The sequence below is a fragment of the Balaenoptera borealis genome, assembly GCF_965194805.1.
Source record: "Balaenoptera borealis genome assembly, chromosome: 3".
In the NCBI taxonomy this organism is placed as follows: domain Eukaryota; kingdom Metazoa; phylum Chordata; class Mammalia; order Artiodactyla; family Balaenopteridae; genus Balaenoptera; species Balaenoptera borealis.
This window is the reverse complement of record NC_138866.1, coordinates 38,393,248-38,414,748: the sequence shown is the minus strand read 5'-3', so window position 1 is coordinate 38,414,748 and position 21,501 is coordinate 38,393,248. Positions and strand designations below refer to the sequence as shown.

The window sequence follows — 21,501 nt, the reverse complement described above, 5'->3', positions numbered from 1 at the left end:
ATTAATTGGCCTAATTTAAATATTGTTGTGTCTCAGAAAATAGGGAGGCCCGAGGAGAGGGAGAGAGATGGGGGAATTGCCAGTGGAGAGAGTAGTCAGAGTACACACAACATTTATCACTAAAGTTCACCATCTCATATGGCTGCAATTCATGGCACCCCAAAACAATTACAGTAGTCACATCAAAGATCATTGATCACAATAACAAACATAATGGCTAAAGAGGGAGGGGATATGGGGATATATGTATACATATAGCTGATTCACTTTGTTATACAGCAGAAACTAACAGAACATTGCAAAGCAATTACACTCCAATAAAGATATTTTTAAAAAAATAGTTTTGAAAGAGTTTGAAATATTGTGAGTATTACCAAAGAGACAAAAGTGAGCAAATGTTGTTGGAAAAATGGCACTATTAGACTTGCCTGACACAGGGCTGCCACAAAACTTCAATTTAAAAAAAAAAAAGTCACATCTATGAAGCACAATAAAGTGAAGCACAATAAAACTAGCTATGCCTGTAATCACTGGAAGACAGTTCCATTAAGTGAGGACTGATGGTAGAGAAGGGGATAATCCTAAATGTTCACCACCTAAAAATCCACTTTAAGACAGATCTCACTGTTGCCTAATCACTATCACAGATATTGGGGAACTCAATTTCCTTATCCACTAGGGTATTGTCTACTGGTTATTTCTAAGCCTTCAAAATCTTTCAATTGACCAAATAACGAAACATTCCCTGAAGCATTCAGAATGCTGGAGCCATGCCATGTACCTTGGAGAAATGGGAATGGCCTCTCTTTCCCTACTATATATCACACATTGTGACGTGGATTCCAAATAACAGTATCTATAACACCCAGTCTCAAAGGATACCTAGTAAAAGAAATTGTTGCCTTCTGTAAAGATTAAGGTGGGCATTAGGGGGTTGAATCCTGAAACAAAGAAATAAAACAGTATGAAAATTAATAGATTGGAAGTAATACCATTATGATAGTTAGGGTCCAGATAAAAAGTAGTGGGGTCTGAATTAATGAAATGGGACAAGAAAGGACAGACCAGTTTTGAGGAACGTTACAGAGACTGACTGAACATGGGATGTTAGGAAATGTGGGGATTTCAGAGCGATAATGATGTGGAAATAAGAGTACATTTATACAATTTTGAATAAATAAAATTTGAAGTGCCAATGGGATTCAAGTGGCAGCTTTCAATGTAGAGATCTGTATGATAAAAACAACCCCAGAGATTTCAAATAATGGCAAGTGCAAGCATTTAGATAAAATTACAGGAAAATTGTTGTAAAAACAGCAATTCCAAGTAATGACTAAATGATGAGTCAAGAAATAAATGGGTGTTTTTTTATCGTGCCCAAAGGACACTGAATTACTCAAAATATAGTTTAAATAAGTACCACAGGAGGATTCTGATCAAGGTGGCAGAGTAAGAGGGCATGGAGCTCACCTCTGCCCATGAACATATCAAAAATACATCTACGTGTAGAACAATTCTCACTGAAAACTAACTGGAAACTGGCAGAAGGACTTCTGTAAAACCAGAGCTTTAAGAAAGATCCACAGGTAATTGGGTTAGAAGAGGAGAAAAGCAATCCATTTGGGACCTGTGCCTCTGGGAGGGGGACTCAGAGAAAAAGGGAGATTATACGGGTGGACACATAGGAGTGAGCATTTCAAGCTGCAGGTTGAGTGCTGCAGTCCTGGGGTCCCATGTGGGAGAGACAAGCCTCCTTGGCTGGTTGGAGGACCACTGGGACTAACAGAAGGGCTGTAAGAGGCCGGGACTGGTGCTCGCTGGTTTGCTCGCAGGCAGGGCAGAGAGAAGTCTATGCTAGCGGCTGCAGGGTTTCCCACAACTGACTCACTGAGTGCCACAGGCTGCGCCAAGCAAACACTCCGGCTCCACTCACTGCACGCCACAGTGCAGCACTGGATCTCGGTAGCCATGCCCAGGGAAAAGACTTGACCGTGGGATGCAGAGGTAACCCCGTCCTGGGGCAGAGGCTGGGTGGGCAGCTGTAGCCTGCACAGGCCCCAGTGCTTTAGCACTTCCCACCCGGTTCAGGGAGAGGGCAAAACAGACACTTGGAACAAAACCAGTTCGGGCCTGACCCTTGGGGCTTCTGCTCCAGCAATTTGGGATTCGGCCTCCCCATCAATAGGTTGGTGATGGCCACAGAGCAGAGGGGAAGTCCTGCCCGGCATCTGGCATCAGCTCTAGCCCCTCCATCTCCAGCCCCACCCCTTACCAAGGTGATAGCTGCCAGCGCACCCTGAGGAAAGACTTACTTTTTCCCCTTAATCCTTTAAACATCTTTGTCTTTAATTCTTTGAACCTATTTGTTTATCATAGCTGCTTTAAAGTCTTTGCCTGATTAATCCAACGTCTGAGTCACTGTGGGTCAGTTCCTATAGACTACTTTTTATTCTATTGACTCTTAAGTCATAGTTTTCTATTTCTTAAATGTCTACTAATATTTTCTTTTGTACTCGACATTGTAAATGATACATTTTTAGAAACTCTGAAGTCTGTTATCTTCCCCTGGAAAGTTATTATTGTTCTAATTCAATGTTCAGTTCCTGGCTGAACACCATGAACTTGTGTATGCTGTTTTACATTTTGTTAGTGGGGATCTCTAAGAAGCTTACTACATTTCCCAAGCCCTTCTAACTTGATAGGACTCAATATTTAAACACTGCCTCCCCTGTATATGTGGCCAGAGCAGGGTTTTAGCCTTTATTAGGGCAGATCTAGAGTAGGTCCCTTTTGTTGTTGTTGTTTGTTTTTAAGATGGGGGTTTCTGATGTCTCAGCTGAATGTCCACCATGTTGGAAGAATATTTACAAGTTTTCTAGACTCTGGCTGAGCTCAATTCCATACCAGCTGTAATCCAGTAAGCCCAATGCTGTCTTGCCCTGCCCATGCACAGTTCGCCCCACTGCCAAGAACCCACTGGGAAACCCTCTGCACAACTGCCTAATCTCCAATGTCTTTCCCCACATATTCCAATGACTTAAGTTGCCAGGAGGTCTTGATATCTGACTCCTAAATTCAGCATGACTTCCGTGCTCTACTCTGGCTCAGTGTGCTGTGGTCAGAATATGATGTCCAGGTAGGTAGCTGCTCTGATTATAGATCTCACCTTCAGTTTTTCAGCTCTCATGGATTGCACTTTTGTATTGCCTCTTGTACAGTGCCTGAATGCTATTGCTTCATATATTTTGTTCAGTTTTATGACTATTTACAAGAAGAGGACTAGTCTAGTAGAGTTTTTTCTTTATAACCATTTAGATTTGGCGATGGGATCGATTCATATTTCTAGGTCAGTGCTATCTAAGAGAACTTTATGCAATGATGGAAAAGTTTTACACCCCTGCTACCCAATAAAGGAGCTACTAGCCACATACGGTTACCGAGCACTTAAAATGTGGCTACTGACACTGAAGAACTGGTCCTTTAAGTATTACTTAAATTTAAATAATCACACAAGGGTAGTAGCTATCATATTGGACAATGCAGTTCTAAGTAATAGGGATAAAAGCACTTCAGCCAGAACAACTGCCTTATTTGAGTACCTCATCTTGATATTGTTATTTGAGTCAGTTTTCTAGCTAGCTTTGTTTTTTTCTTACTTATAGTTTGTTTGGTTCTCAGAAAATTGCTCACCCCAGTCATCATGACTCATTTCTGCTTTGATATGTGTGTTTTTCTGATAGTTCTGTTTCTGCATTGCATCTCACATGATGCCAGTCTTGACTCCCACTCTTCTTTTTCCTGATTTAGCCTGTTTCCTTGACACTGGTCCAGAGTTTTGTTCTAAAAAAATTTTAGTGTAAGTACTAGGTCTCTAATAAATAGAAACTGTGTTCTAACCATACTGAAAACCACAATAGCACTGTATGCTGTGCCTCATCATGAGTTCATCTCTCTATTTTTATATTTTGACTCTAAGACTAAACTGGAGATTTGCATTTAGGAGAGGGTCAGAATTTAGAGAAACATTGATTGGAATTATCTGGATTTATCAAGAAATATAGATAATCAGACCAAAGTCTGTTTTCCTCATATTGGTCTAAATTTATGCCATTAGAATATTATGTTAAAACTAGATCATTTTTATTTCTAGCTATTTTTTGAAATCAGAATTCAATGTGGAAGTAAAATTAGAGCTAAGCATAAATCTACTTGGCCAACCTAAAGACAGGGGTGTTTGTCCCTTAGATTTCAACATCTACCTACTGGATTGTAACAGAAATATAATTAAAAATCTATACATTAAAATGAACAGGTTATGGGAGAATTAGATATGTCTATTTGAAAAAAATAAAATGATTGCAAACTTCTTATGGTTGCTAGCTCTTGATGTTTTGCTTTCAAAATTGTGTTGTGTGAGTGGGTGTGAGAGAGAGAGATGTATGGGGGAAACATGATTGCTTAACTATTTGATCACATAAAAGAAATACAAATTTGCCACTTACATGGACTATGGACCATCTATACTTTTGCATTTATATTATGATAATTGTATGTCATTAAATGTGTGCTATATTTGTCTAATCATTTTATTTTATTATAATGCTAATTATGACTCATATTCTTATACTTCATAGTTTATTGCTTTGTAACATAGTACTTAATGCCTTTACAAGTTAAAAACACTAAAGAAAGATAACATGGTTAACTAATGCATTTCAATTGCCAGTATATTTGTTACTGTGGAAATACACTGATAAAATACATCTATAAATAAAAATGCTGATGAGAATAAAAATAATTAATAGTTATTATTATCTAAAACATAGGACTGAAAGGAAGCATGAAACAGTATTTTCCAATTTCCATTATGAAAGCAGAGCCACTGTTATTTTGTTTAAAAAAATAGTTGTTCATGGCATGCTCCTTATAATCAAACCCATTGGCTTAAATTTATGTTCATCTTTTCTTACTCTGTAATCAGTGGAGATATGTAATATAAAACAGTTGCTATCCAGATAAAATTCTGTTCTTATTAAAACCATAGAAAATTAGTAGTATTTTGTTTGACATGTTCTTATATTGTATTATACCATTTGACTAAACATCTCAATGTTTCAACTACACAGCATGCACTTCATAGATAAAGATTCCATATACCTTTTCTCTTCTTGTCCTCCATAGCACCTAGTTTGGTGTTTTATACAAAAGCACTCTAGTCATTTGAAATGACACAGACATACCCCCTCACGTATTTAAAAGGTGGAAATATGGACCTATCTCTCTAACAGCCTGAAATCACTATGGGCTCTCCCACCCTATGCTCTATCTCCCTGTGGATTTGAACTTAAGCTTCTTATGCTTCTTAACCTGCCTGTCGACTATTCCCAAGTGGAGATCCTGGATTACTTCAGACTCCTCTATTGTGATTAGTCAGCACAATATGCACTAACTATGAAATACCTGAGATAGTAAAAGATGTTGGTTAGCTCCGATGGTTTGGTCGTCGAATTTTCAGTCTTTCCAATGGTGACATGGGCACCATGCTATGTAAATAGGGACAGACACCATAAGCAAATATACCAGATTGGAGAGAACTGAAGGGAATGAGAAGAGGAGAGGACATAGAGATAATCAGCTCAGTGCCTGTGACATTTAAAAGATTTTGAGAACAAAGTAGAGAATGAAAAGACTTGAGAAAGTGATTTATGCTTTCAGGTTTTTGCTTCAGAAGAAAATAAATATTTATTTAATTTATAAGCTTAACTTGCTGACATAGTGATATTCTTATTTGATTTTGTTTAACATAACTTGTCAGGGAAGGGAGACGAGAGGGATTGAGGACAAGGAAAATATGAGGAAATTCAGGGTAGAGAGATGAAGTTTTGTAGAAAAGACTGAAAAGAGGGACATTGGCCAGAAGCCAGACTTCTTGCTGAGGAAGGTAGCATCCTAGGCTGTGGCTTGAAGAGATTACTCCCAGCAACTACCTGGTTTACAACTTCTCTCTTTGCAGATTATGTGTTTCAACTTCCCTTCTCCATGGAATTAAAGTTGTTTTTTTGTTTTTTGTTTTTTTTTAAAAAGCACATTTCTTTTAATTTACAACATTCCAAATAACTGTGTCCATGTTTCAAGGATAATCTAAGGACTGTTGCTTCCTCACAAACCTATAGTCAACCTGACATATATTTGGCATTGATGCCAGATATTCCATTGTTTGGTTAGAAAGGCAATTTAGAACATCTTTTAAAATAAAAATAACTGCATAATTGGGATCAATAGAAATAAGAGAGTACATGACTGCCACTCTTTCTAGAATAGCTCAGCACTAGTCTTGAATATCCCAAAGAGAAAGAGAATAACATTTTTAGTATTCAACCATATTATTTTCACAATGGCGGTGAGAAAACTCTTGAATAAAGTCACCATTTTAAACGTTGTTTATCATTTCAAACCCTTAACTTATAAACAAACTTGTGCAAAATAACATCGTGTATATTGGAAACCAGCGGTAACGAGATCGGACAAAAAGACAAGAATGCCCTGAACAGTAATTTGAAAGAAAAACATGTTGACTGCAAATATCTTGGACATACAAAATGCTAGATGATAATGTTGATTATCTGAGACATTTTGATGACTTAAGCTCATTACTATGATTCATAAAAAGTAACTGTCAGTCATACTTAACATAATAAACATTCTTATACCAATACCCTAAAGAAACAAAGCCTGTTCTACCATATTAGCTTGTGTCTACAGTAGCTCAACTTATTTGATTTAGTGTAAACATCGGCCTGGTGTTAACCATTCATCAGTGTTTTGTTTATGTGATTTAATTTTATGCAAACAAACTTTCCATGCTCAATAATTTGGTCCAGACAATCAAATTCATTTATTGTATCTCTTGTCAACCTTCAAACAATTATTTATGAATGTACTGACTCTAATTTTATAATTGTATCATATACAAGCAAAATTTTCAGTTCTGCTATTCAATTTTACATGTAAAAACTTACTCCTAAAAGTACAGGCAATTAAATAAAGGTTAATCTGAATTTCTGATTCATGATGTAGCAATGCTGGTCAAGATAAGGTTAAACTCTAGCTTCTCTTCCTTTGTCTTAAATGGATTCTAATACTTTCCTGGTGTTAATTAAATATTGAAAGACTTCTCTTTTCTAACCAGGACAATGGAATTAGAAACAGTTCAAAGCATGCACAGCTAGGAAATATAACATAAGCATGGTTTTAAGGAGAAAACCTGATTATTCATAATACCTTGCACTGTGTTGTCCTTTCTTTACCAAAATGATGCTTTGGACAGCTGAGAGAATTTTGTAGTTATTTTCATGGTAATAAAGATGATAATACTTTTACATTGAGCTGAGCTGACCACTAAATCTGTCTCCTGTTGTGACCATTTTGCCATATTTACTAGGTGGTTGGCATTAACAGGATGCTGAAATAAACCTCAGAGCAGTTCATCTGTACTTTTTAATCCCACATGTTGAATTTTTTCCCAATATTTTAATTTCAAAAATTTTTGTTGTTGTTTTGTTTTCTGATAACTTCTTTTTCAGATCAGTCAGTTCTTACTTTATGAATGCAGTATCATTTCAAATCACTGTGAGGATAACAATTAGATTGTTTTTCTTTCTTGTAGTAATCTCTAATTTTTTCAGGGGCATTTTTTTTTGTTACTTCATGTTATATATCTTTTGTTTTGTTTATTTTCCTCAAATATTTGGTCATCTTTGGTTTTGTATTTGTTAATGAAAGGTAACTGGCATGTATACATAATACAAAATATTTTTAATACATAAAGCTATATTTATGAATAGACATACAAATTGTTTCCAGCTGCACAGTGTGTTTTTCTTTCATATTTATACCTCCTAATATGAATTAAAAATTAAACATATTTTGGGAAAATTTTTTTCAATTTAAATATATAGAAATAAAAGAGTAATAGGGGGACTTGTGCTTCTAGACATTTTGGAATAGTTGGTATAGGATATGTAGCACAGTAACTAAAAAGATGGAAAAGAAATAGTGCTTCAGTGAGCTGTGGGACAATATAAAGTGATCTAATATAAGGTTAATTGGAGTCACCAAAGCAGAAGGTGTCAATCAGAAAATATACATATATATTTGAAAAAATGGCTGAAAAAATTTCAAATTTGATTAATCCTAAGTATTCAAGAAGCTCAGTGAACTCCACGCAAGAAAAACACATCTTTGAAAGCATACCAAGGTATATTATTATCAAATTACTGAACTAGTGATAAAGAAAAAAACCATAAAAGCATCCAGAGAAGGAAAATGATTTCAAATGAAAATTTAGATCTATATAAAGTAATAAAGTGTACTGTAAATGATAAATGTGTTAGTAAACACAAAAACCAATTTTTCTCCTTTCTAAGTTTCTTTAAAAGATAACTGTTGAAAGCAAAAAAATATTGTCACTGTATTTTGGCTATATAACCATATGTAGAAGTAAAAGGTATGAAAACAAACTGCAAAGAATAAGAGGGGTAAAGGGTAACATACTGCTCTAAATTCCATGTATTATTTGGGAAATGGTATATTATTCTTTGAAAATACATCATGATAAGCTGAATATGCATATTTTAAACACTAGAGCAACCATTAATTTAATGCAAATAGGTATAGCTAATAAACCAAAGTTAGAGAAAGTGAAATACTAAAAGATACTAACTTAATCCAAAAGAACATAGGAAAAGAGGAAAAATAAAATGAAGACTATGGGGCAAATAGAAAAAAAATCAAGATAATAGACTTAAAACCTAGCCATGTAAGTAATTACATTAAATATAAATATTCTGAACATTCAAATTAAAAGATAGAGATTGCCATACAGGATATAAAACGATTCAAATATGCTGTCTACATGAAACATATTTTAAATATAAATAAATATAGAGCTTAAGAGTAAAAGATAAAAAAAGATAGATCATAAAACACATAAGAAAATTGAAGTCATTATATCAATACCAAAGAGGACTATAGAACAAAGAATACTACAACACAAAATAAAGTGACATTTCATAATGATAAAGTGTCAATTCATCAAGGAAACAAAATTATTGCAAAAATAGTATTAGTCAGAATTGAAACCCATACTTTCATAAAACTAGAAATAAAAGGCAACGCTCAGCCTGATAAAGGACATCCATGCAAACTTGGTAGTTAATAGTGAAAGAGAAACTCTCCTTCTTAAGATTGGTAATGGGGCAAACATGTATGCTCTCACCACGTCAGCACCATAGACTAAGTTCTAGACAGTGCAATAAGTCAAGAAAAAGAAATAAAATACCTACAGATAGCAAAAAATAAGTAAAACAGTATTTGCAGACATGATTGTGTATATAAACAATTCTAAAGGATCTACAAAAATGCTATTAGAATTAATAATTCAGCAAGTTTTCAGGATACTAGGTCAAAATACAAAAATCAGGGTTTTTTTATTATTTAAGTTTCAGGTGTACAACATTGTAATTGGACATCTGTATACACTACAAAATGATCACTGTAAGTCTAGTTACCATCCATTACAATACAGTTGACCTCCTTCACCAATTTTTTACCAGTTCCCCTAGCCCCTAACCCACTTGCCCTCTGATAACCAGCAATCTGTTCTCTGTATCTATAGCTTATTTTTTTGGTTTGTTTTGTTTTTCTAGATTCCACCTATGAGTGAAATCATACAGTATTTGTCTTTCTCTCTCTGACTTATTTCACTTAGCATAATACCTGCAAGTTACATCCATGTTGTCCCAAGTGGAAGGATTTAGTTCTTTTTCAGGGCTGAGTAGTATTCCACTGTATATATACCATATCCTCTTTATTCATTCATCTATCCATAGACACTTAGGTTGTTTCCTTATCTTAGGTATTGCAAATAATGCTGTATATATCTTTTCAAATTAATGTTTTGTGTTCTTTGGATAAATGCCCTGAAGTGGAATGTCTGGGTCATATGGTATTTCTATTCTTAATTCTTTGAGGAATCTCCATACTGCTTTCCACAGTGCCTGCACCAATTTACAGTCCTACCAACAGTGTATGAGGGTTCCCTTTTCTCCACATCCTTTCCAACATTTGTTATTTCTTGTGTTTTTGATAATACAAGTTAGTCATTCTAACAGGTGTGAGGTGTTTCTGATTTAATAATTAGTGATGTTGAAGATATTTTCATGTGTTTATTGGCTATCTGTATGTCTTCTTTGAAAAAATGTTTATTCATATGCCCTGCCCACTTTTTAATTAGGTTGTTTTGGTTTTTGTTGTTGAGTTTTATGAGTTCTTTATATATTTTGATATTAACCCCTTAATGGATATATGATTTGCAAGCAGTTTCTCTAATTCAGTAGGTTGCCTTTTCATTTTGATAATGGTTTCCTCTGATGTGCCAAAGCTTTTGAGCTTGATGTTGTCCCATTTGTTTATTTTTCCCTTGCCTTTGAAGTTAGAGCCACAAAAGCATCACTAAGACCAATGTCAATAAGGTTACCCTACTTTTTTTTCTAGGAATTTTATGGTTTCAGGTCTTATATTCAAAACTTTTAATCCATTTTGAATTAATTCTGTGTATGCTGTAAAAGATAGTGGTCTAATTGTACTCTTTTTCATGTGACTGTCCAGTTTTCCCAGCACCATTATTGAAAAGACTGCCCTTTCTCCATTGTATGCTCTTTGTTCCTTTGTTGTAAATTAATTTTCCATATGGATGAGGTTTTTCATTTTTCTTTTGCTTTTTTTCTTTTTGGGTCTATACTAACAATGAACAATTAAAAAATAAAACTAAGAGAGAAAGTAGTTGAAATCCACGTATCTGACAAAGGACCTTTATCCACAAAATATAAAGAACTCTTTTACTCAATAAGGTGAATTACTAAAAATAAATGTATAGCAAGAGCACTTCCAGCTTCCAAGCTGACCTTAGAAGTTGTCATTCCTATCCTCACAACAAGAAAAAAAAACTGAACAAACTGAATATCAACAACTCTTCTTAGATCCGTCAGAGAACTGAGGTCACAAGACAAACTACTGCTCTGAAATTCGGAGAGACAGACACGCAGATACAGAGAATCACAACGTGTAGAGAGCAGAAGCCCCTATCAATGGGAACACTTCAAACTGCAACTGATGAACTACTGGAGGCTCAGTGTAGAGTAGTCTGAGTGTTGATATTTCCAAGGGGGCCCATTCTTAAGGGATCCCCACACTTTCATGTGACTTACCTCCAGGAACCCCACTGGGTTCTCACTGTGAAAAATCAGAAAAAAATTCCCTTGTGCTTCCAGAATGGATTAAAAAAAGAAGTGGTACTCTTATATAATGGAATGATATTCAGCAATAAAAAGAAACAAACTACTCTATATCAAGAACATGAATGGCTACCAAAACCAATATGCTGAATAAAATAAGCTAGACACAAGAGTCCATATAGTAGAATTCCATTTACATGAAATTCTAATCTATAGTGATAGGAAACAGATCAGTGGTTGCTTGGGGCCAGGTTAGGAGAATTGCTGTTAAGAAGCATTAGGGAACTTTGTGGGGTAAAGGAAATATACAGTTATACATATTTACCAAAACTTACTGAATTGTTCATTTAAATGAATACAATTTATGTAAATTATCCTTCAATAAAATTGACTCTAAAAGACACTAGTATAAATTTTTGGGGTGAGGAGAGAAGAGTGACGAGATATTCTATAATTCACATGGAAAAAATAACAAGAATATCCAGAAAAATTCTGAAATATAAGGATAACAATAACCTGGCAAAGTGGTAGTCTCCAAATTGAAATAAAGAAGTCCATGTATTAAAATAACATTTATTATATCATCTTTTTTTAATGTACATGTTTTAAATTTAGTTTTTTTTGGAGTATAGCTGGTTTACAGTGTTGTGTTACTTTCAGGTGTACAGCTAAGTGATTCGGTTATACATATACATATATCCATTCTTTTTCAGATTCTTTTCCCATCTAGGTTATTACAGATTATTGAGTAGATTTCCCTGGGCTATACAGTAGGTCCTTGTTGATTATCTATTTTATATATAGTAGTGTGTATTTATCTATTTTATATATAGTAGTGTGTATATGTTAATCCCAAACTCCTAATTTATCCCTCCCCACCATGTTTCCCCTTTGGTAACCATAAGTGTTTTTTTTTAATTAATTAATTAATTTATTTATTTATTTATGGCTGTGTTGGGTCTTCGTTTCTGTGCGAGGGCTTTCTCCAGTTGCGGCAAGCGGGGGCCACTCTTCATTGCGGTGCGCGGGCCTCTCACTATCGCGGCCTCTCTTGTTGCGGAGCACAGGCTCCAGACGCGCAGGCTCAGTAATTGTGGCTCACGGGCCCAGTTGCTCCGCGGCATGTGGGATCCTCCCAGACCAGGGCCCGAACCCGTGTCCCCCGCACTGGCAGGCAGATTCTCAACCACTGCGCCACCAGGGAAGCCCACCATAAGTGTTTTTGAAGTCTGTGAGTCTGTTTTGTATATAAGTTCATTTGTATTATTTTTTTTTTAGATTCCACATATAAGTGATATAATATGATATTTGTCTTTCTCTGCCTGACTTACTTCACTTCGTATGCTAATCTCTAGGTCCATCCATGTTGGTGCAAAAGGCACCATTTTGCACCATTATTTCATTCTTTTTTATAGCTAATATTCCACGGTACCACATCTTCTTTATCCATTCCTCTGTCAATGGATATTTAGGTTGCTTTCATGTCTTGGCTATTGTAAATAGTGCTGCAATGAACACTGGGGTGCATGTATTTTTTCAAATTATGGTTTTCTCCAAATATATGCCCGGGAGTGGGATTGCAGAATCACAAGTACTGAAATTGAAACTGTGATTAAAAAATTCCCAACAAACAAAAGCCCAGGACCAGATGACTTCACAGGCAAATTCTATCAAACATTTAGAGAAGAGTTAACACCTGCCCTTCTGAAATTCTTCCAAAAAGTTGAAGAAGGAATACTCTTAAACTGATTCTATGAGGCTACCATCACCCTGATAACAAAACCAGACAAAGATACCACAAAAACAGAAAATTACAGGTCAATATCACTGATGAACATAGACACAAAAATCCTCAACAAAATACCAGCAAACCAAATCAAACAACACATTAAAAGGATCATACACCACGATCAAGTGGGATTTATCCCAGGGATGCAAGGATTCTTCAATATCCACACATCAATCAGTGTGATACACCACATCAACAAACTGAAGAATAAAAACCATATTGTCATCTCAATAGATGCAGAAAAAGCCTTAGACAAAATTCAACCCCAATTTATGATTAAAAACTCTCCAGAAAGTGGGCATAAAGGGAAACTACCTCAACATAATAAAGGCCGTATATGACAAACCCACAGCTAAACATCCTTCTCAATGGTTAAGAGCTGAAAGCATTTCCTCTAAGAGCAGGAGCAAGACAAGGATGTCCACTCTTGCCACTTTTATTCAACATAGTTTTGGAAGTCCTAGCCACGGCCATCAGAAAAGAGAAAGAAATAAATGTACCCAGATTGGAAAAGAAGTAAAACTATCACAGTTTGCAGATGACATGATATTATACATAGAAAATCCTAAAGATGTTACCAGAAAACTGCGAGAACTCATCAATGAATTTGGTAAATTTGCAGGACACAAAACCAATATGCAGAAATCTCTTTCTTTTCTATAAATTAACAATGAAAGATGAGAAAGAGAATTTAAGGAAACAATCCCATTTACCATCACATCAAAAAGAATAAAATACGTAGGATTATTATGTCATCTTAAACCAAGATTAAATTATATTTTTGAGGAAACAGGATTGATAAACTTCAATATAAAATATGTTAAGTGAGATATTTAATGTATGACTATTCCTACCATTAACTATTGGCAGTATATACCTTATGCTTGACTTGATAAAACATTGCAATAACACAATTACACAAATGTGTTTAACTTAAGTTAAATATGAAACATTTTCCTGGATTATAGAAGGCTTGGGAAACAAGTTAATGTAAAAATTCCTGGTCAGCCATGAGTCAAATGAGCATAAATTTGGATTGATTTTTAAATGAGCAGAAATTTGGACAGCTTTTTAGTGCAGTTCAGAGTTATTAAACTATTTATTTTGCATTAAGTATTAAAACTCTTACAAAGGCTTGTTGCAAAGCCTGCTCTAAAATATATCATACACCTCATTTCGCATGGAAATGAATAAATATCTCAATCTCAGTATAGACTCCAATTAGACTTTCTTCAATTCAGTTTTGGTCCAGAATAGCTCTGACTGACCCATTAGAAGAATTAGAAACTTTTTAGAGTAAAAGAAGAATGCTTCAGGATCTTCTCTTCTGAGTTTCTGTTTTCTCTCTCTCTCTCTATATATATTTTTTCACTTGTTTATCAATTTATTTACCAATACATATACATTTATATATAAGTAAAGAATATGCACATATATTACATGTGAATTACATATATGTGTAAAGAAAACCTTCACATCTAGCTACAAAAATGTTTGTCACTTACCAAAAGATGTTCATTAAAATATTCTCCAGTGAAAGTGTTTGGCTGCACCCTGCAGGCCTGCATACCTTGTAATTTCCCAGCTGCGAGACGGAAGAAAGAGCCTGGAGACACCACGATGTATTGGATAGGGATTCTTACGCATTTGAAGCAAAAGTCCTGGACCGACACTGCCACGGAGAGCAGACGGCAGGCAGGACATTGAAGCACCTTCGCTACTGAGGGGGAAGAAGGAGGCTACCAGTTAGATGGGAAATTGATGTCAGGTTGGCTCGTCAGTTACCAGAGAAACCAGCACCTGGGGCAGGGGCAAGCATGTAGGCAGTTACTGATTAAGCCCTATAATTAAGAGGATTGGCTAGTTATGTGAGTAGGTGTAGGTGAAGCATGGACTAGTCAGGCAGGGGATGTACAGGGAACAGGAGAACAGCCATCTTGATGGCCTGATCATACTGGCAGTTAGTGTGCGCACTGTGAACTCGATAAATTGCCTGCCCTGGAATATTCACATCAGATAAGTTCCTAAAACCAATACAAACCAGAATAGAAGCAGTAAGTTTGCCTTACTGCATTGTTTGAAAAGGAAAAAAATTAAACTAGGACTCTTATTACACTATTTAATCAATATTCTTGTAAGTAGAACAGTTCAATTTCACCTGTGAAATATACTAATTGTTAAGAAATTTTTAATTAATGAACACCAAATGCAAAAACATTTGGTTTCATGGTGTTCATGTGTTTGCAGAAACACAAACACTAAATGTGTCTTTATTTGGACAAGATTGTTTCCTAAGGATGATAATCCAGAGCCTTTCAATGCACTTTGGAAGTGCATGATTTCCCAATCATTTCTTACGTGTCAGAATTGCAGATCACCAGTTCTCCATTTCCATGGAATAAAGAATGATTTCTGGCAGGTGACTATGGATGACCTGGGTTTTATTTCTGATCTCTTCTCTAGCTCTGACCTTGGTTAAGTCACTTACTCCACCTACTTCAGGTTTTTCATCTGTAAAGTGGGGATGATAATCCTTGCCTTGAAAGGATTGGTAATGAGGCAACAAAGTAATGAGTGTGAAAGGACTTTTAAATGTGGTTTTGTTTGAAAATAAAGCTATTGTTTTTTGGTTTTGTTTGTTTTTAACATCTTTATTGGAGTATAATTGCTTTACAATGGTGTGTTAGTTTCTGCTTTATATCAAAGTGCTTTCATTTTTGCTTTTATTTGAGTTTATTCCTTGAAGAAAGATTTGTAGGTTTCTTTCCTTCTTGTTTTCAAGGCCTCACTATTCCATTTTAATGCGTATCTAGACTATGCTGCTTTTTGTTGTAGGTAAAGTGTACATTAAAATGTTTATATCCAGAAACAAGTATAAATAAGCATTTTACTTCTTAATAGAATGAGGCAGGAATAATTTATTTTTTAATCAACACTGGATCTGACCTGAGCTAGGCCATTTTAGGCTCCTCAGCTGCACACAGTAAACAGGTGGATACTCTAAATACATTTTGGTGATTGCCATTTTAAAGATGATTGCCAACGTCACTGAAAGTGGGAATTAGGCACCAAATTAAGCACCAAAGCTGACAAGTAAAGCGGACTTTTACATCATCAAAATAACCAAGTTAATTAGAGGAAGAGCATTATAAAAACAGAGCCTCAAAAAACAGATTTAAAGGAAAGCCATAAAACCCCCAGTGTCTGAGGTGATGACGGAAATCGTATTGCTAATGTGGTGCCCATCACCACCTCAGGCACAGTTGAAACAAATCAATACATCCTTTGCAGGGAGTACACTTTTCCAAAGCTATATAAAGCTTAAATCCTTTCACACTTTATGTCATCTTTCAGGATTTCCTCCTCTTAGACTCCACCCACTCCACCCCCATCACCATCACAACACGTATCCCAAAATAAGCAGCAGGAGCTTTATCAGGAGAGATGGGAGTGAGCTGCAATTATACCCTGATTCCCAAATGAGAGCTATTTTTCTTTGGGGCTCTCCCGTCATGATATTATCATTGAACTGGTACATTTTCGTCTTGCACAGGAAAAAAAAAAAAGAATGTACAATTCTGGTACGTTTGATTTATGATTTGGGAATGCTGAATGTTGGAGACAATAAATGTAAAATTAAGCAATATTCTTAGAGACAAGATGTCGACCCATCCTTTATTTACTTTTTTTTTTTTTTTGGAGTGCTGCTCCTTTAGTGGATATGCATATAGTCTAGATGCTCACCTTTTTCTTATTTCTTTTCCTATTTATTCAGCTTCTTATTTTAGACAAGCTACGCAGAGGAACTTTTCTTTTTCCTCTGCAGACTCTCCTCTCATTCTACCTTCTCTTCTGCAGGATCTCATCTAGTCTCTACGCTAAAATTACAAGTCGTACAAGTCAACGACTCTCGAAGTTATATCATTAGTCTAGAGCTCTCTTTTGATCTATAGTCTATATACCTAAATATTCAACAACCTATTGGGTATCTCCATTTGAATTTCCCCAGACCCTCAAGCTCATCACATAAATAAGAGAACCACTATTATCTACCTCGGCCAAATCTCTCCCCTTCAATGTTCACCACCTCAATCAACGAATGGTGTTATACTTCTCCTCAGTGCCCAAGTCAGAACCCTCAGCATTTTTCCTGACACATTTTCCTTTCTCACCTCTGCCTATAATCACCAGGTTTGCCAGTTCTACCTCCTATATATCTCTCAAATCAGTCCACCTATCTCCATCCTCACAGTCAGTGTTATTTATCAAGTCCCCATCAATTCTTGTCTAGATCATTTCAAAGCCTCTCCATCACACTCTGCCTACAATTTTATCGCCCCTCTAAGTGATCCTTCATAAAGCTATCATAGTGGCCTTTTACTACTGTAAATCCAGTCATGTCAGTTCCCTGCTTAAAATGCTTCAGTGGTTTTTCAGTCACCTCAGGGTTAAAATGCAAGTTCTTCAGCATGACATTCTCTGAGATCTGGTCCCTGTAGCCTGTCCAGCCCCACGTCTGACCATTCCCTACCATTCACCTTGTCCTGCAGGTGTAACAAATACTGTTTTGCAGTTCTAGGAAATTGCCCCACTCTCAATCACTCCCCTCTTTTGGACATACTTTTCTCACTGCCTAGAATATTCTTGGTCTCTTTCTTTGCTTGTTTAGTCTCTGTCATCAACAATTCTGTTCAATTGTCACTTCCTGGAAAGTTGAACTCCTATATTATAAAGGTCTATAATCGCATCTCTGTTCTCACCAATTTCAGTATTTATGAAGAACTGAATACATGTGCCAGGCAGTGGGCTAAGAGCTAAAGATGTACAAAGATGAAGACACACCTCTTCTCTCTATGAAGCACTTGGTCTAGTCTAGCTCCCCTTTCACATGCTGTAGTGTTTGTTTACATTCTCTTTCATTATCCTCTGAGCTTCTAAGGCCAGGAAATTTTGGTCTTCAGTGTCCAGCACAGTATCTGGCATATTCCCTGTGCTCGATAAACATGTGAACGAATAGCTTCAGCTTTATCCGTATATGGAAGATGATTTCAAGGGCCTTAAAAATCCTTGTAGTATTTAAAGAATAAGCATGCTTATCTCCAAATGGGCAGAGGTATTATCTGTGTACCTGTGGTAAAAGTCCTTCCTGACATGCTGCCCTGTCTCCCTTCTCCTCATATCCATTTGCACTCTGGCAGAAGCCCAAGCTGTGTTCGGGCATTATTTATCTAATACTTCCTTTCAGTACAGGTCTTGGTTAGTGGCATGAAAACCCCAACTTTTCTATTAAATTAGGTCCATCTCTCTGACAGAATACTCAACTTGCTTTTCTTATTTTGCATTCCAGTTGCTTTAATAGACATCCTAGAGTGTTTCTTATTAACCCTCACTGGAGTGCCATGACAGCTGTAAACCATTAGCTATTGGGCTTGCCTGCAAAGCACTGTGCCATGATCGCATGATTGATCCAATTCATGCAACAACCATAATTCTGAATTTCTGATGGGTTTTTAATAGGGATAGTTGGGGGGAGAATGTATCTCAGAGCTACTAAAACTCATTTTTCCTCCCAATCAATGCCAGAGTGAATTTGAGAAAGCATTTTTTTGTTCTTAACAACCAAAAAGAAAAGAAAATTCATACTTCTTGCCTGATGAGGTAAATTGTAGGTAGTCTCTGGAAATGTCTTGCAGAAAACAGCTCTCCAAAATTTACATTTGTCATTAGCTGCATGAATTGTCTGTACACAGAAAAAGGAAAGTGAGTTGGGAAATGTTTATGCACTTCTCAAAAATGGCTCCCAACTGTTTCTATGCTGTTCTCTTTCTTCGCTAAGGAGATGAATGTCATTCACGTACTTATACAGTGGTGTCCCCGAGATTCTGGGGTCTCATCTAAAAGTACAGTGTTCCCAAAGGATCTCTGAAGAATGAAGCAAAGCTTGATCACTTCATTTATGTATTATTCTTTAGAAATCAAAAAGGAGATTAAAAAAGGAAAAGCAAAATACATTATCTCAGTCAATATCAGCTACTCAAATAATTGACTAAATTTGAAATGGAGAAAATACAATGTTTCCATAGAACCTTGCATGCATATCAATTCTTAACTCCCTCTCCTATGATTCCACTTTTACAGGATGCTGAAAGGGAAGGAAATATTCCTACACAAGATGATAGTCACTGTGGTACCACATTTGATTGTTAAATTTCCCAAGAATACTTTATTATTCATAAATTTATTCACTAAATTCTTCTCAAGTGACTACTTTATAACAGACACTTGGTGTGGTGCTAAGAACTCAAAAGTGCTAAAAATAGACCTCTTCCATGTTTTCAATGAACTTATAGAAATAGAGATCAGCATTAAACATTTTTTCACAAAAATAAGCATGATTATAATTTATGATAAAGGATAGAAAGTAAAGAGCAGAATGTAAGAACATAAATCGTTAAGCAGTCACACCCTCCCTGTCTTTCACCTGGCCCAGCAGTGCTCCCAGAAATGGCGTGAGCTAACAATTCCTCAGCCCCAGTGTGAGCAGAGCAGCCTATTGTTTTGCTGGAGTCAAGGTGCATTGGTGTGTTGGCCAGGAACCAGCTGGGGAGCGCCCTGCTGTCTGACAGCCAGGGATGGCCCCTGCCCTGGACTGGAACTATCTATGATAGGCCACTGCCTGGGAAGGTCTGTTTCAGGTCTGTCAAAAGAAAACTTGATATTTCTTGAAAGACATGAAGACCCGAAGCTTACTTTTCTAGCTTCCAAGACCCTTTCCAGACTGTCCATAGCAAAAAAAATAACATCATTTATATATCACTGGCCAGTTCCAAGCTCATTATCCAGCTTGAACGTTACATCCACCCAGGGATGCACAATTTAGTATTCTCATTTATGAGGAAATCAAAGCTCAGAAAGGATACATGACTTGCCTGAGGTCACACAGTTTATACATTATGGTTCTGGGGTTGAGACCCAGCTCTCCTAAACCCAAAGCAGGCGCTCTTTCTACCATGTCACAGTGTTCACCCCTTGGAGGCATTCATCACCCCAGTTCCTGGATGATTGTTAAGATCCTCATTGAAAATTGAGCATTTAGTTTAAACGCTTCAGGAAGTTAGATTATTGTATCGATGTAAAAAATAAAACCCCAGAGTAAGTCTTACTCTTTGAAGGATAAAAACGCTTCTTTTTTTTTTTTTTTTTTTTGTAGCTCACACAAGGACCAGAGTTGAGGTATTAAAGCAACAGTCCCAGTCAGCTTTTGCTCCTGCCTAACAGGGGACAGAAAGAAGGGCTGTGAGCTAGACCTAAGAAAAGTTGCATATCAGCACATGTGCTTTACCTTAAGATATCCCAGTCTGCAGCTGAGATCAGCCTTTTTTTTTTCTTTCTGGTTTGCTTCAAGTGTACAGGGGTCTTTGTTTTCTCAATTAGTACAAGGTTTCTTTAAGGAGCAGAGGTAGTGCTCAAATCAAACTAGTATGCAGTTATGCACTCAGTCTGGAATGCTCCAGAGCCTAGGAGGGAAGGTGACCTTGAGAAAGCAGAAATTTGCATTTAGTACATTCTCTTCTATGTTTCTGGCTTGTCAGAGTCTGGGGTGCAAGAACAGCAGCAAGATTAAAAGCACAAAATTTGAAATCAGGCTGCCTGGTGTTGAATCTTGGCTCTGTTACTTATCCTCTGTAAGTCTGAGAGGAAGTTATTTAACATCTGTTACCTCATCTATAAAATAGGAATGGAAGGAATTTTTCTCCTATTTTTTTTCTCCACTTCTTTTTTCTCTCTTGTGTTCTTTCTTTTCTCTCTCTCTCCTTCCCTTCCTTCTTTTTAGCTGGCATCACACAACCTTCCTTTGCTTCCTTCTGAGGAATCTACCACTTGTATGTCTTCCCACCATGGAGGTCAAAGAGGCCAGATATCCTCTCAACCCGACCCCACCCCCATCCTATTGGTTAAGACTCCAGCATGTGGCCAACAATTCTTCCTGCTGAGGCTTTGCCTCTGGAAGGAGGAGTGCACGCATATAAGGAGAGATGAGAATTGGATGATGCTAAAAGCACAGCAGAGGCAGCCTGGGGCATCCAGGAGCAGGAACCTTAAGCAACATCTGAGTTGGCTGCCTCCTCCCACCCCTGGCATACCAGCTCCCTACCCCATCCTCCAGCCTTCCTGAAGACTCTGTTAGCTTCCCCATGTCCATCCAACACAGTTCTCTAAGCAAACCCAAGTCAGGTTCTATTGTTTTCCTCTAAGAATGCTGACAGATGAAATGTGAAAAATAATACAATTGCAAGGACTAAATAGGAAAACACAGATTGAGCACTTAATACATTGACTGGCCTATAATATACAATTAATAAAATATTAGTTATTATACATATCATTATTAAAACTAGTACTGTTCTAGCATTACAG

At 36.6% G+C, this 21,501-nt stretch overlaps 1 long non-coding RNA gene across 1 annotated transcript in view; it reads right to left on the bottom strand.

Moving 5' to 3' along the window:
* Positions 1-20,156, bottom strand: part of LOC309626206 — a 1,050,100-nt gene extending 1,029,944 nt beyond the window's left edge. The window contains exon 1 of the long non-coding RNA XR_014243021.1: positions 14,589-20,156. This is a non-coding gene — a long non-coding RNA (uncharacterized lncRNA). The remainder of the gene's footprint in view (positions 1-14,588) is intronic.
* Positions 20,157-21,501: the final 1,345 nt, after the last annotated feature.